The following is a 16280-nucleotide window of genomic DNA, read 5'->3' as shown; positions in this document are numbered from 1 at the left end:
GGAAAAAAACATCGGTTTGGTACGTGTGGACTAGGCTAAGTGTAACAGTTCATCAATTCAAGACAAAAAGGTGACTTGTCACTTGTACAGTGTCAATAGGTTCATCAACAGCATCTGTTATTTAAAGTTCACAGAAAGGTTCCAGCCCCAATGAAGAGATTAAATAAAGAGGAATTAAGAAACATTTTAGAAACTGCTAAGATCATCCCCGTTCATTGCAATCAGTAAAGAATCAGGTGGGACACAGAGTGGCACTCAATTTGAATCTTATTAGCTTAAGGACACTTTTACTCCTCAATCATGATAACATATTATTACAGTTTTTCATAGTTGCTTTGGTGCTTTTCTCACATCACTACTAACATTTGCACAGCAGTTAGTGCATTTCTCAAAACAATTAGTGCAAACTGCAAAACCTAGTGGATAACCTGCAAAAGCACACTTGCTCAAAATGGATAGCCCATTCCTCAAAAGCAAGTATTTATATCAATGAAACTGCCAGTGTCATCAAAATGAGAAGTCTTGACACCATCGTTTATGAACAAGATAGTCAAATGGCTTTGTCATGTTTTCATTACGACAGTTTAAAACGTGCAGTAGAAGAGGGGTTTAGTAGATTAAGTGGCAAGGGCTGCATAAGAAAGGTGGGGGAGGATTGGGATTGGGGGCACCAACAAGGAGCACCCAAGAGCAACAGGGGCAAGGAAAAACTCCCTTACCAAGGAAGAAACCTTGGGCAGATCCACGGCTCAATGGGCTAACCCAACTGCCAGGGGTCTTGGTGTGTGTGTTTGGGGGATGACAGGGGAAATGGGATAGTGTGCTGTGTATGTGGGGAGAGGGCAGTGTGCAATATGTGTGTTGGAGAAGCTTCCTCATGAGACAATGTGCTGTGTATTGGGGGGGGGGGCAGTGTGCTGTACGTATGTTGAAGGGACTTACTATTGCAAGCAGAGTACTGTATGTATGATGTGAGTGATGACAGTGAAGATGTGTGTGTGGGCGGGAGGGGAGTGGAGCAGTGACCGTGTGTGTGTGTAGTGTGTGTGTGGGTAGGTGGGGGCAGTGTGCTGTAAGTATGTAGAGGATGTGTGTTGGAGAAGATCCTGAAGACAGTGTGCTGTGTATGTAGGGAGGGGGCAGTGTGCAGCAAGTATGTAGAGGAGGCTTACTGTAGCAAGCAGTGTGCTGTATGTATGTGAGGTGATGACAGTGATGATGTAAGTGTGTGTGTTTTTTTTGTGTGTGTTGGGGATGGGGGTGGGGTGGGGTGGGGGCAGAAAGGCTAGGCAATCAAGGACATGGGTAGATGGAGGAGAAATCAAAAATAATAAATAAAAAGTTCTATGGAGATGTGCAAAAGTTGGAGAAAGTCAGATATATGTGTGTGTGTGTGTGTGTGTGTGTGTGTTTTGACGTGTGATGAAATAAGAAAATAAACAAAAGGTCTGTAGCATAGGGAGAGGGATGTAAAAGTGCTAAAAGTCTTGTAGGTGTGTGTGTGGGGGGGCATGAGTGCTGATGAGTGAATGAGTGCAAAGTCAGTATAGTGTGAGTTCAGAGTTGGGAGATGTTTGAGAGTGCTGAGGAGTGAATGTGTGCAAAGTCAGTATAGTGTGAGTTCAGAGTTCGGATGGCCTGGGGATAAAAACTTCTCCTGAGTCTCTCAGTTCTGGCTTTGTGACTACATGCGTCTTCTTGGTTTCAGTGGTAGGAATAATCCATTGTTAGGACGAGAAGAGTCCTTCAGAATCGTTTGGGCTCTTAAGAGTACTCTTCAGGAATAGATATCTTGTAGAGCAGGGAGTTGAGTTCTTATAGTACGTTCAGCTGAGCGCACTACTCTCTGCAGAGTACTACAATCTCTAACTGTGGAGTTCCCATACCAGGTGATGATGCTACCAGTTAGAACACTCAACCGCTGAAGTGTAGAAGGCCTTCATGATGGATGTAGAAACTTTGAATTTCCTTAGCTGACGAAGGATTAGAGTCGTTGTCTGGACTTCTTCAGAACATATTGAGTGTTAACAGTCTATGCTAAGTCTTCAGTAATGTGGACACCAAGGTATTTAAAACTTGTGACTCTCTCTACAGGTTGCCCGCTGATCATTAGTGGGGTGTAACTGTAGTTCTGCTGCTGCCTTCTGTAATCTACTACCATTTCCTTGGTTTTATTGATATTCAGTGTCAAGCTGTTCAGCATCCAAGTATAGTTCATTTTGACTGACATGACAAAGCAACTGATACATGTTCAAAAGCATTTGCAATTTGTTCAGAGGAAGGAGAAATTGCTACTATGATGTGCACAAATTACTAAATGTTGTGGAGATTGAACTAATAGTTAGGAGAATTTTCTGAGAAAAGCACCAAAGCGACTGAGAAAAACTTTAAAAGAGAAGTGGAGTAAGAAGCCTGAGCCTTAACTGGCAAATCCATCCCTTTAAGCTTAAAATAAACATTGACAGCAACTGAAGTATATTTAATTGGGGGACATGTTGTCTTCATTGGAAACAAACCTTATTGTTGCAGTTATAGCTCTAATTAACTGAAGAATTCAAGAGTGTAGCCTACAATCAACATTAGCGTTGTTTAAACACGCTGAGTTTTGCTATTTTTATGAGTAGCCTTATGGAGGACCACAGGTGTCACTTAAATGGCAAATGAAGTTGGTTAATTTGCCATTATAAACAGTATTAAAAAATATATAATTTACAAAAAGTATTTTGTAAATCAATTATTGATTGATTTACAAAATAAATACTCTAATTTTAAAAAGGGATTTGCAAATATAATTGCAAAATCTTTTTGCTTTTCCATTTGCCAAATCATGTTTGCCAAATCCATTTGGCAAATCATTTGGAAAAGAATGCCTTAAAAGAACTTTAATGAAACATTGTAACCAGTGCCTTAAAATAACTTTAATGAAACATTGTAGATCATCATGGGTGCATTAATAAATCTACACTGTGACGAGTTGACACAAATTATTCACTTTGACGAATTTATGTAGTCAATTACGTCGTCTCACCCTATAACTTTACTTTGAGCCATGGTCTTCCTTACTTGAAACACCTTTGAAAATAGAGGATTGAAATAGCCTAGTGTTTGGGAATGAATGTTAGCTCAGATGCTTTTTGAGACTTTTTGTGGTCTTAATGCAACATTTTACAAAGCACTGACAGGGCCACCAAGGACTGTGAGCTAATCAACAGCAGAAAAACTATTTAGCAAGCAGAAATGTCCCAGCCCAGTGTTTAGGATGCATCATAGTTATCTTTCAGGTATATTTTCCATTAAAGGAGAACTTGACAACTATTTCAACGTAATAAACTTGTTTAGAAATCATTTGGATGGTTAAATGACCTGTTCCGGTGAAAATGGTGACTTTCCCCCTCTGCGCTTAGCTGCCTCCAGGCGAAAACCAACCTTGCAACATTGAGACTACCGTCCCGGAAAGAGAGGTGAGAAACAAGAAACTTGTTTTAAATCGTGTTTCTTACCTTGTAACATCCACATAGTTCTGCCAAACTTATGCTAACCGTTCGCTAGCTTGTAAATAAATCCATGTGCTTTATCGTTACCTTTTCCCACAGTTTGAAATAGCATAATGCACAATTTCTCCAGAAGAGGGGGAAATTCTGCCAAGTTTCCCTTTAAAAAACCATTGCGTTAGCAAACGTGTTGTGGCTAACTCACTTAGCTCCTGTTAGTAGGCTATGGTCAGAATGAGAAATGAATGAGATGACAGTCGAAAGATACAATTACAGTGCTGTTATCAATTTGCTTGGTATAACCGCATTTATGGTTTTCTACAAATACCAATAATCAAATTGGCCTCCATCACTCAACCAATGCTAACGGTAACATTATTTTACCTAGGTCCTATAGGATATAACTTGTATTAGATAAAAGCCAAGCATGTCCGATAAACATTCTCAGATTTATTTTGGCTTCAAGAAGAAATGGGAATTACATTTCATGTGAAAATCATCCTACCCTTATTAGACATTCTCTGCGGTAAACTACAGTGTTGTCCTTGTAGAATGTGTCCATTGTTTTTCCAACCCACTTTAGACAAACTTACATCTCGCTGCAACGATGTGCCATTCGGTGGACAAACTACGTAACGCCAATACTGGAAATGCTGCCTAAATGATGATGAATATTCGGTTTACCTTTTAACCTACTGAATTTGTAATTATGTATTGGCTGTTATAATTGCCGATACCGATGCCTGTGCGTGCCTGTGTGTATATGTGTGTGTGCGTGTGTGTTTGTGTGTGCGTGTCTGTGTGAATGTTCATGTGTGTGTTTTTGTCTGTGTGTGTATGTGCGCGTGTGTGTGTGTGTGTGTGTGTGTGTGTGTTTGTTTGTGTGTGTGTGTGTATGTGGATGCGTGTGTCTGTGCCTGTGGATGTGAGATTGAGTGCATGTGTGTGTGTGTATGTGTATGTGTGCATATGTGCGTTAGTACGGAGCTCTAGAGGGGTCATCGCAAAATGTTTTGCATGTTGAGAGAATGTGCGCTCGTTTTACTACATTGTGCGCTCGTTTTACTAAATTGTGCTCTTGTTTAACTAAATTGTGCCCTCGTTTAACTATATTGTGCACTCGCTTTTACTAAATCGCATCGCGTTTTACTAAATTGTGCGCGGGTTTACTAAATCGCGGTGCACAATTTACTATATTGTGCTCTCGTTTTACTATAGTGTGAGCTCATTTTACTAAATTGAGCTCTCATTTTAAGCATAGTAAAACGAGGGCACAATTTATTAAACGAAAGTGCACTATTTACTAAACGAGCGCACGATTTACTAAAACGAGGGCACGATTTATTAAAACGAGCACAATTTGTGAACATGGTTATAGAACATTGTGAGCAAGATCTACTTAAACGTGGCCACAATTTGTAAAACGTGCACTCAATATTGTCTTGACACATGTAAACATGAGCACGCTATAGTATATTCGAGATCTCGATCTACTAAAAAACGCACCTCCACCTAATAATTAAAACATGGGCTCAAGAAATTCAATTGTGTGCACAAAAACATAGTGTGGTGTCAAGGGGTATCCCGGAATGACGTCGGGAGGTGTGTCGCTTGTAGTGACGTGGGGAATCTCATTGATTGCAGTGCACCTGGTTATAGCCCCGCTAGGTAGGCTGTAGGTGGGAGAGCAGATGATTGTGTGTGTTTGTACAGGCCCCTTGCCAACATCGTCCAGCTGGATGTTTGGCGAAGTTTTGAGTGTTTGTTGAGGTCCAAGTGTATGCAGAGCTGTGGTGTTTATCGCTAACGGTGTGAGCTGGGCTACATAGCCTGAGAAGCTGAGCATCGTGAACGACACTGTTTATGTCTCCCGCTTCATAGTCCGTATCAAAGCTTACCTCGTTGTGTGCATCATTGGTGTGCGCGGGGTTATATGGTGAGGCCCATCGGGCTTAGGGGAACCTTATTGTATTGGGTGGGTATTAGGCGATACTACTAATAATACGCAGTAGCCTATTTGTACCAACAGTAGGTCTACGTGTTGTAATTGTTTGGGAGCTTGTCGCTGTGATGTGCTTCGATTGACTTCTAGACCTCACAGTTAAGTCAACAATCCAGGAGATAGTGGAAACCGGTCATTAGGCTACAACAGAGCCCGCGAGTAGCCTTTGTGGTAGAATTTCCCCATTATGGGTCTCCATAGCTGGCGGTTGACACCACAGTGCCCCTGCTACAAAGAGTAGAAGTCCGCTATAAAACATGACCACCTAAAGTCTTTAATTAGCTGCTTACGGTTATCATCACATTACCAATATGAACTGTTACAGACAGCTGTAGGCCTAGTCCATGTCAAGGTAACATGAAGTTGCCACCACAGCACAGCGAAAGCAATGAGAAAATGTCGGAATTACTAAATGTGAGCACGAAATACATATTTCCAGAGCTCAATTTAGGCCTACAACGGGTCAATGCGTTGTATTAATTCGAGGGCTCAATTAAAGGAAAACGTGCTCACGTTTTATTAATTCGAGGGCTTAATTAAAGGAAAACGTGCTCACAAATTATCACGACCAGAAAAAATATCACTTAAAGTGAGCTCTCCCAGGCTCCGTAATAGGGCTGCACGATATATCTAAAATCTATCGTTATCACGATATCAACGCTTGCGATGGACATACCGCAAAGATTACTTAATTTTCAATAAATTTCGATACATTTTCTGTGCCGTGCGCATTCCATATAGTCTGGCGTATTCACATTCTCAATGTCAACATATGTTACCAAACCGATGCTGTCATGCTGCCCTAGAAGCCCGTCCCCTACCAGTTTAGGTGTGTGGTGTTTTAGGTGTTGAGGCGGGAGCTAAGTCGTGATGGCTGAAGATAGTGAGTCGAGAGAGGTAGCTACACTTGGGTGAAGAGGAATTGGTGACTAAAAGGAAAAGCACGTCTGTTATATGGGAATATTTTGGTTTTATGAAGGATGACACGTTAAAAACACAGCGCCAAATGCGTCCTTCTCCACCGTGTCAAAATAAACAATTTCTTTCGTTATCGTAATATCAGAAGATCTGTCTTTCACTGCTAGGCTTGTATTTCATGATTTGCATTTAGCAAAAGCCCCAGACAGCAGCAGAGAGGTAATCAGGATTCGTTTGTAAAAGTTGTTTAGCCTGCTTCTTAGCCTGGACTGTGCAATTGCAGCCCAATTACTTTCACTTTCCGCTGCCCTCGTTGTCAGCATGCCGGTAATACGTGGGATGCGCAGAGTATGAAGTTACAGACTGAGATGACCGCTGCGATATAGCTTAATATCCGTCGATATCCGTCTTTTACAAGGATTTTCTTGGAGCAGATCTTCCACACAACTTCGATAGCCTAGCAGTAGGTCTCTTAGCTGTCCACTTTCATCAGGCCATATAGCCTATACATAATATTTTAGTTAATAGTTTATGTAGAAAAGTATGCATTTATTTCTGTAATTATACATTTAACCCCAACCCTATCTATGCTAGCAGCAAGCAGAATGGAGAAAAACATTAAATATACTGCTCAAAAAACGAAGGGAACACTTCAATCATACACTGGATTGGTACTCGATCTGTTTGGTTCTGAGCACAAGTAAAACTTTTGAGGCAAGTGTTTTATTTTGCAAGAACTGTCAGACATTCTGTGAATGTAGTTTAAGATTGGAGAAAAGGGTGGAAGGTTTCAAAAAATGTGTTTTAACAATTGTGGAAAACGTGTTCCCTTAATTTTTTTGAGCAGTATATTTAAATATCGCAAGTTATATCATTATCGCAGTACTCAATAATGCTATCGCACATCGCATGTTTTCCTAATATCGTGCAGCCCTAAATGTGCGTGTGTGTGTTGATGTATGTATGTGTGTTTATGTATGTATGTGTGTTTGCGAGAAAGAGTGCGTGTGAGACAATATCCTCTTCCAGCAACCCTTCGCTCAACACCACCATCTACAGGCCAATGAGTGTACAGTCACTAAATGTACACATAACTTTACACATAACCCCCCCATGGATGAAATTCTACGAAACTTGGCATACCCCCAGAGAATGTCAGGTCAATCATACACATACAAGTTGGTGCAGTTCTGAATATCTTAACTAAAGATAGGGGCGATTAAAGCAGAATGATATTGCATTTTAATTTTTTACCGGTGCCATGGTTCAGGTAGATATTTAGGAAAAACTGAATTTTTGGGTTTCGGGGGGCCCAGCGCAGGGGGGGGGTGGAGTGGCCCCCGGGACCAAACGAAAATTTTCTGTATAAGTCTATTGGGGCTACATACCCACCAAATTTCATGTGCCCCGAAGGGACTTATTTTCACAGTAATGACCGGCGTTCTATACATTATCCTGCTTATTATACGGCTACTTGCCAAAACGAAATAATAAACTCCCCACGATATGACTTTAGCCTACATAACCTAGCCTATTTGTTACCGTTCATCGTGGCATTTGCTGAGAAACAAATAGTTCGCAACACACGCTGCTGAACTTGAATCAAACATTCTTTAGAACACAGCTGATCAACCGCCTGCTTTCACGCTTGAATGAAGTTCCAGTCCTTGCGTGAGGATATGAAAGACATTAATCAGAAGCACAAAACCCGCTGCAATTGACAGCGGTGATTAAATGCTTTGCCGGTGATTTATGTAGATTTAACATAGGCCCGAACGTTGGGAAGGCCCATTCATGTGAATGGAACGTTCTGCAGCACTCTGAAGAGCCGTGAAATAAGCTATTGTTATGAATACAACCACACAACCACCGTTATCTAAAGGAGTAGAAGTCATCTCCAATCTCCAATCACCTGATTTTTTTGTGAGCCACTGCCTATAACATCCCAAAAAGCTCACACTTAAGAAGATCTGATCAATAAAGATGCCTTTCCAAGCTAGGTAGCACATGGCACCTTTGTTCGGTGTAGGCATACTCTGTCCAGTGCTAGAATGAATATGAAAGGGAAAAAGGAGTACAGGAGCATTTGCAGCCTTGTGTGCTCCTATGTTGACAAAGTCTGACGCAGTTGACAAATAAAAGTTAACAAACATTTTGAAGCGCCTTGTCGTAGTCTATACAAGCAAGAGAATAGCTTACAAATGCTCCAAAATAGCTAAGTGAGATTTTTGGGACATTGCTTTGTGTCAGACTCGAAAACACCCCTTAGTTGTTCTAAAGTTGTTCAGCAAGCTCCTCAGGATGTTCTACCAGTCTGTTGTTGCCAGCGTCCTCTTCTATGCAGTGGTATGCTGGGGAGGAAGCACAAAGAAGAAGGATGCAGGGCGAATCGACAGGCTGGTAAGAAAAGCTGGCTCTGTAGTGGGAGCTGAACTGAAGTGCATCACTTCAATATCTGACAAAAGGACCCTGAACTAACTGATCAACATCTTGGACAATGAGTGTCACCCTATTAAGCAGAATTAAGCAGAAAGCCTATTATTGTTAAGCAGAAGAGCCTGATCAGCTGGAGACTTCGCTCACTCCCTTGCACAACAGACAGACTGAGGAAGTCATTTGTCCCCAGGGCCATTGAACTGTTCAATGTTTCACTTAAGGGAAGAGGAGAGATAGACTTCTCTGCATAGTCTGTCTGCCTTTTCACCCCCTCCATGTTTGGATACTGTCTGTCCACTAGCCACTTTTTACCACTGTCTTTCTGCCTCACTGTTTGCGTGCTATATTAGCACATTAGCACATATGCATAACCCCTCCCTCCATGCCACACTGTGGCCACACTTGTACCTTTTCTTAAAATAGTTATATAGACTTTATTCTTGCACTGTTGGACTTACTCACTTGCACTATCACCATGACCACTATCACCATTGCACTATCACCGTGACACTCACTCACACAGAGCACACCATACCTCAGCACAGAGAATCTGCCTCAGTCCCTGCCTCAGTCATTGATTGATTGATTAATCACCACTATGTGGATACTGTTTTTAGAATTGATTTAGATTAAGTGTTAGTTAGTATAATTTGTATTTTAGTATATTTAGTATATTCTTTATCTTCTACTGTCCTTATTGCTTAGTTGTGTTTTTATATTATATACTTTTAATTACTTTTTCTGCTGTTGGTGAATGTGTGTGTGTTGTCTGTATGCTACCGAGACCTTGAATTTCCCCTGGGGATCAATAAAGTATCTATCTATCCATCTCTATCTATCTAAAGTCACTGCAACCTACAACCTCATTGAGCTTATTATACACCTGATGGATAATTTATATAATTGACTGACACTTGTCCCATGGCCTCTTTTAACTTAATTGGCGTATAATTATTTTATGTGGTTGTTACATATCACATACAGTAGAGTCTTTGGGAGCACTTTTCTACTCCCCACTTTTAAACACTTGTTTTTGCAGTTTCACATTGTTACCTCTAAATTGCATGTTTTTCAGGGTAGGCTACAACGTCTGTATTTTAAGAAATTCCAATGAAAATACATAAAAATATATTAAACTGATGTCATAAGTATACATGGGTCCTTTATGTTAAACCTTTAAAATATTTGTCAATTATTATCACTGCATCCCTCCATCTGCTCCTTGATCCTCCTGCCCACCTGCAAATTTCGTGGGGGAGTGGAGCTGTGCATGGGGTGGTGTATAGGAGCTAAGCTCACTGCTTCAACTAACGCCAACAAACACCAACAGTTGAGTCAGTGTGGGCCTGCCGTCTGTGTTTGTTGCCGTTTGTTGGATGGAGACACCGCAGTGTGGACTGGCAGTTGGTTTTATGAACATTCTAAAGACTACCTACTGACCTATGCTGCCCTACAAAGGCAAAAGGCAGTAACTGCATTTTTGGTCAAAAATGAGTACTTTATTTTTGGGATATTAACAACTTCCTTTATCATGTGGATAAATATCCATACTCAATGTGACTGTTTTTTCGAAAAAATAGAGGGTTGTGTTTACAGTAACTCCCAAAACCATACTGCTCTACAAAGGCAAAAGGCAGTAACTGACCAGAGTGTTAAACTGCGAAAAATAACTTCAAAGGTTTTTGTTTTGTCTACACAAATGTATTATAGGTAGAGCAATGAAAATCTGGTGACTTGTTGCCCTGATGAAGAAATGTCTGTATATAAAAAATCTTGTGCTTAAAGTTGACCTTTAACCCTTATTTGTCAGATACTGTACTCTGCCTTTGTATTATGTACTAAAAATAAGGAGTTGTGCAAAGGCAAAAGGCAGTAACTGGGGCATTGAGGAAACAAAGAAAGAAGACATTGTATAAAACATTGTCCTCTTATGCCCCCCAATAGAAAGGCTTTTTGGCTCTCATGTCTTGTGGAGGAGTGACAGCATAATTCAAATCAAGTTTATTGCATCCAAAACAATGGAAATTACATTGCTTATGTTATGCCCACCGTCATAAGAAACCTCAATTTAAAGAATGGGTCACTTGTTTTTATCTCCATACATGAATTTTAAACCATCCATTCATTTGCTATCTTTGCGTTCTCTTTCAAATAAAGTATTGTTTTTAATTATCAGAGATAGTTGTTGTATTTATTCATACTGTACACTCTTGTGTCATCTATCTGTAGTCACCCTGTTGGTTTTGCTGCACACAAAATTGAAGTTCTTTAGTCTACGTGTTGACTCCAATTGAATGCACTCCCAGCACTGGATAGCAACAACTATTATGTCTAAGTAATTGTGTGTCATCTAAAACAAATGCCATGATTTAGAAGGTGTTCAATGATCTATATGGTGGTAAGCATATATGTCAGTTACTGCCTTTTGCCTTTGCACGACTCCTTATTTTTTAATACATAATACAAAGGCAGAGTACAGTATCTGACAAATAACGGTCAACGGTCAACTTTGAGCACAAGATTTTCTTCATCAGGGCAACAAGTCACCAGATTTTCATTGCTCTACCTATAATACATTTGTGTAGACAAATCAAACAACTTTAAAGTCATTTTTCTCAGTTTGACACTCTGGTCAGTTACTGCCTTTTGGCTTTGTAGGGCAGTATTTGCCACCCCACCACCTAATCTAATAGAAATGGTCTCTGTGTATAATGTAACAACATTGCATTGCCATGACAACCCCTGCACAACAGCTTGGCCCCCTCATTGTTGTTTGCAGCTATATTTATTATAATTATTATTATTATTAATTTCTCAATTTTTACCGCAAAACTAGATCTTCAAGATGGGGGACATGTTCTTTCCCTTATCTCAAGAATCAGTGAACTAAATTCCCAAAATGTTAATGTGATTCTTTAATTAGATATATGTCCTGTTAATGCTCAACTTTCTTTATTTGATTCATCTCCTGCTAAAAACAATTGCAGGGTTTTAAACTTTGTGCCCAATCAGGGGTGAAAAGAAAACAGGTCTGATTGTGGGAATAAACTGCAGTCTAAAGTAAATAAGTGGTCCCTCAGAATCCGGAATGATCCGGAAAAACAATTATCGTAATACTCTTTTGATCCCGTGAGGGAAATTTGGTCTCTGCGTTCGTGAATTAGTGAAACACACTCGGCACAAAGTGAACACACAGTGAGGTGAAGCACACACTTTCAGAACTTACACAGAGGCTAAATCCTCTAGTCATTTTTCAACATGGGAAAGACAAGAGAATACACTAAATTTAAATAAAAAGAAAGTGTGTTGACATGTGTAAATCAGAGAATGTCTATTAAAACTAGGTACTTTGTTGAAAATGCCTATTTATAGTTAAAACAATGATTAAAAGATTCTAATCATCTGGAAATGTGACAAACATGCTTGGACAAAGACCCATGATTTTCTTGCTCCACGTACAGTATGGAGGATGGTATGGGGGGAAAATCCATAAGAACCACTGTTGGAGAGTTACAGACAAAGATGCATCTTGGGGTCTCCAAGTCTCCCCAAAAAAATCTTCAAAAGTGACCTAGCTTATTTAGGGGGCATGTCAGGTAAAAGCCTGTCTCGTCATTTATTACCAATGTAAACCTAGGTGTGTTTGGCATACATAGAAGAATGTCTATACTGAAAAGAACCCCATGCCTAATGGGAATTATGGTGGAGGGGCTGTGGTATTGTGGGGCTGTTTTTATTCCCAAAGGCCTTGAGAACCTAATAGGTGCATGGTATCATGAACACCAAGAAAAACCTAAACATTTTCAAAGGAAATCTGTCAATCTCTGCCTAAAAGTTGGTCATGATTGGATCATTCATCAGGTCAATGAACCAAAACAAACACCCAGATCTAAACAAATATGGTTTGCTGAACACAAAATCAAGCTTCAGACATTGCCATCAGTCCCCTGATAAACTCCATAGAAAAGCAGTGAAGTGGAGAATGTACAAGTGTGGACCTAGGAATCTGGACGATCTGGGGAGATTTTGTAAAGACGAACGGTCTTAAATCCCTTGCTTTGTATTCTCCAACTTTATGGGGTGTAGGAGAATATTACAAGCTGTTTTATTGACAAAGGGAGGTTTAAGAAGGTATTACAAGCAGGGGTGCCAATAATTGTGAGCAACGTGTTCTTGCTACAAATATTTATTTCTTTATGAGATTTTCCCTTCAAGATTGGATCTTTCCTATTTTTTTTTTCATTGTGAGATTACAATAAATCACCAACAGATTATTTTTTATACAGGTTTTTCGTCATCTTCAGCAGAGGTGCCAATATTATAATATAATGTGGCCAATATTAGATTTCTACGCCAGTGAGGACTGGTGATATAGGCTATACTGAACTGACCCGCATGCACACAACAACAAACAAACACACACTGAACCCAACTGACTGACTTGAGTTGCTAGGTTACGGGGACGCTGGCGAGACACGCCGCTCCGTCTGGCATCATGTTTTTGTTTGTTTTTCAAGTCAAGTCAAGTCGGCTTTTATTGTCAATTTCTTTACATGCACTGGTCATACAAAGAATTGAAATTTCGTTTCTTACTTTCCCATGCAGACATAGACATACTTTAAATACAGACATAGACATACTATAGACATAGCCATAGACAATAAACATTAAATTAAAGTGCTGACTGAAATATAGAACATGGATGTATCAAAATAGAAATATAGGACATATATATATATATATAGAGGTAGTTGTGTTGTATATTTATATAGTCTTAACAGTTACATGACAAGTTTAAACTTAAACTTGTGCTTGTGTGACCTGTATATTTTACATTGATATGCAGTATGCAGTAATTTCAAGTATATCAGGCTTGATGTGAAGCAGCAACACGTTAGGGCTGCCCACTGAGTCACAGTGCAGTTCCACAGGGCGGTGTTGGGGGTAGACAGGATCCTAGTTTCCTAGGTTCCTGGCTGGCTGGTGGGTGGGGGCTGTCAGTGATGGGAGAGTGGGTAGAGTGTTCAGCATCCTGATTGCTTGCATTGCTTGCCAATGATCCTCTTAGCTGTGTTAACAGTGCTGGAGGGTCTTCCTGTTCTGATCTGTGCAGCTTCCCCCACACTGTGATGCTGCTGGAGACGATGCTCTCGATGGTCCCTCTGTAGAATGTAGTCATGACGGGAGGCGTGGCACTTGCCTTCTTCAATTTGCGCAAGAAGTAGAGGCGCTGCTGGGCTTTCTTAAGCCAGTGATGCTGTGTTGGTGGTCCAGGAGAGGTCGTCGCTGATGTGCACCCCCAGAAATTTTGTGCTGCTCACTCTCTCCACAGCATCTCCGTCGATGGACAGTGGTGGCAGTTGTTTGTGGCCTCTCTGAAAGTTGACAACAATCTCCTTGGTCTTGCTGACATTTAGCAGGAGGTTGTTGTCTTTGCACCATTTAGCCAGCAGGTCTACTTCTTCTCTGTAGTGAGCCTCATAAGCCCTTAGTGATGAGGCCCACCAGTGTTATGTCGTCCACAAACTTCACCAGATGGTTGGAGCTGTGAGTGGTTGTACAGTCATGTGTTAGCAGTGTGAAGAGCAGGGGGCTGAGCACACACCCTTGAGGGGCCCCCGTGCTCAGGGTCAGAGTGCTTGAGGTGTTGTCCCCGACACGTACTGCTTGTGGTCTCTGCAACAGGAAGTCCAGCAGCCAGTTGCAGAGGGAGGTACTGAATCCTAGCTTGTCCAGTTTGCTGATGAGTTGTTGTGGTATTATGGTATTGAATGCTGAACTGAAGTCTATGAACAGCATTCTCACATGAGTCTTTATTGTCTAAGTGGGTGAGGGCTGGATGGAGGGCAGAGCAGATTGCATCCTCCGTGGATCGTTTGGCTCGGTATGCAAACTGGAAGGGGTCCAGGGTGGGGGGTAGGGTGGCTTTGATGTGTGACATGACTAGCCGTTCGAAGCACTTCATGATTATGGGCGTGAGTGCTACAGGACGGTAGTCATTGAAGCATGATGGTGATGATTTCTTTGGCACGGGTATGATGGTGGCAGTTTTGAAAAGTGATGGGATGACTGCTTGCTCCAGAGAAGTGTTGAAAATGTCTGTAAAAACATCCTTCAGCTCTTCTGCACAGTCCTTCAACACTCTTTAAACACTTTAAACATAAAACACTTTTTCTGTAATGTTCGTAATTTTATGTGATGTCATGTTTATTTTTTGCATTGGTTTGTCTAGTTAAATGTTTTCCCTATTTATTTACGCTATTTTTGATAGTTTTCGTGTTATTCTTAGTCCTTTTTACTGCTTCTAAGTCAGCTGATGTCGTTGATATTTGTCCATTGGGAGCTTGCTATGGCTAGCTTTTGCCCTAGCTTGGCATCGGACATCCTTCCATCTATCCGTGAGCGGTGCAGCACTTCACTGTCTGGTGGAGGGGATCTCTCGGGACAGCTGGACGGTCCTAGGCTACTCTGCGAAAGATCTGCCGTGGCCGCCGAGCTGTTGCTGACCTGCGAGCTGCCATGCCAACTGCAGACTAACGTTAACGGTGAAGAGCTGCAATCTCACGGAGCAACAAACGGTCGCTGTTAAGTCCACCGAATTGCGGATTGTCGCATGAACTTGTATAACTTTTCAGACTAGGCCTACAAGTTGCATTGCAAAACATCAGACTTGTATTGGATTTAGCCTGGTAGTGTGAACCTAGCTTGAGTCGATACTAATAAGATGTTGCATGCAGGCTTGGAATTTCACCATTCTGGGGGCAAGGCCACTTGGCCTTCAGTTGGGCATATTTGGTGGGGGGCACCAAGGCCAAAGTTAACTATTAATAGTAGGCTATACAAATTATCAAAGTTGTATTTAGCCTATTCACTGCAGTAGACCTGCATCACTGTATGAAACATTACAAAAACATGAAATGAAAACATGACATATTACATAGAACTGTAAATCATCTTACTATCTAATATTTACAGATATCTAGGCTATATATAACATTTATTTTATATTTGGCCTGTTATGAAATCATGTATTGAACAATTTAAGCACAGCTCAGCTAATAGCCTAGATGCATGCTTAGCATTTTGTGATCATTAAGGCTACTTTTACAAACTCTTAGTCAGCTGTCCTCTGATTTATCAATATATAGGCGATATTTGTAACATTTATTTTATATTTGGCCTGTTATGAAATCATGTATTGAACAATTTAAGCACAGCTCAGCTAATAGCCTAGATGCATGCTTAGCATTTTGTGATCATTAAGGCTACTTTTACAAACTCTTAGTCAGCTGTCCTCTGATTTATCAATATATAGGCGATATTTGTAACATTTATTTTGTATTTGGCCCGTTATGAAATCATGTGTAACAATTTAAACACATTGTAAAACTTAAAGCCCAAATTTGGAGACATCCATGTATGTCGAACTTTAC

Source organism: Alosa alosa, chromosome 19 (assembly GCF_017589495.1).
Source record: "Alosa alosa isolate M-15738 ecotype Scorff River chromosome 19, AALO_Geno_1.1, whole genome shotgun sequence".
Taxonomy (NCBI): Eukaryota; Metazoa; Chordata; class Actinopteri; order Clupeiformes; family Clupeidae; genus Alosa; species Alosa alosa.
Note: the sequence above shows the minus strand (reverse complement) of the source record.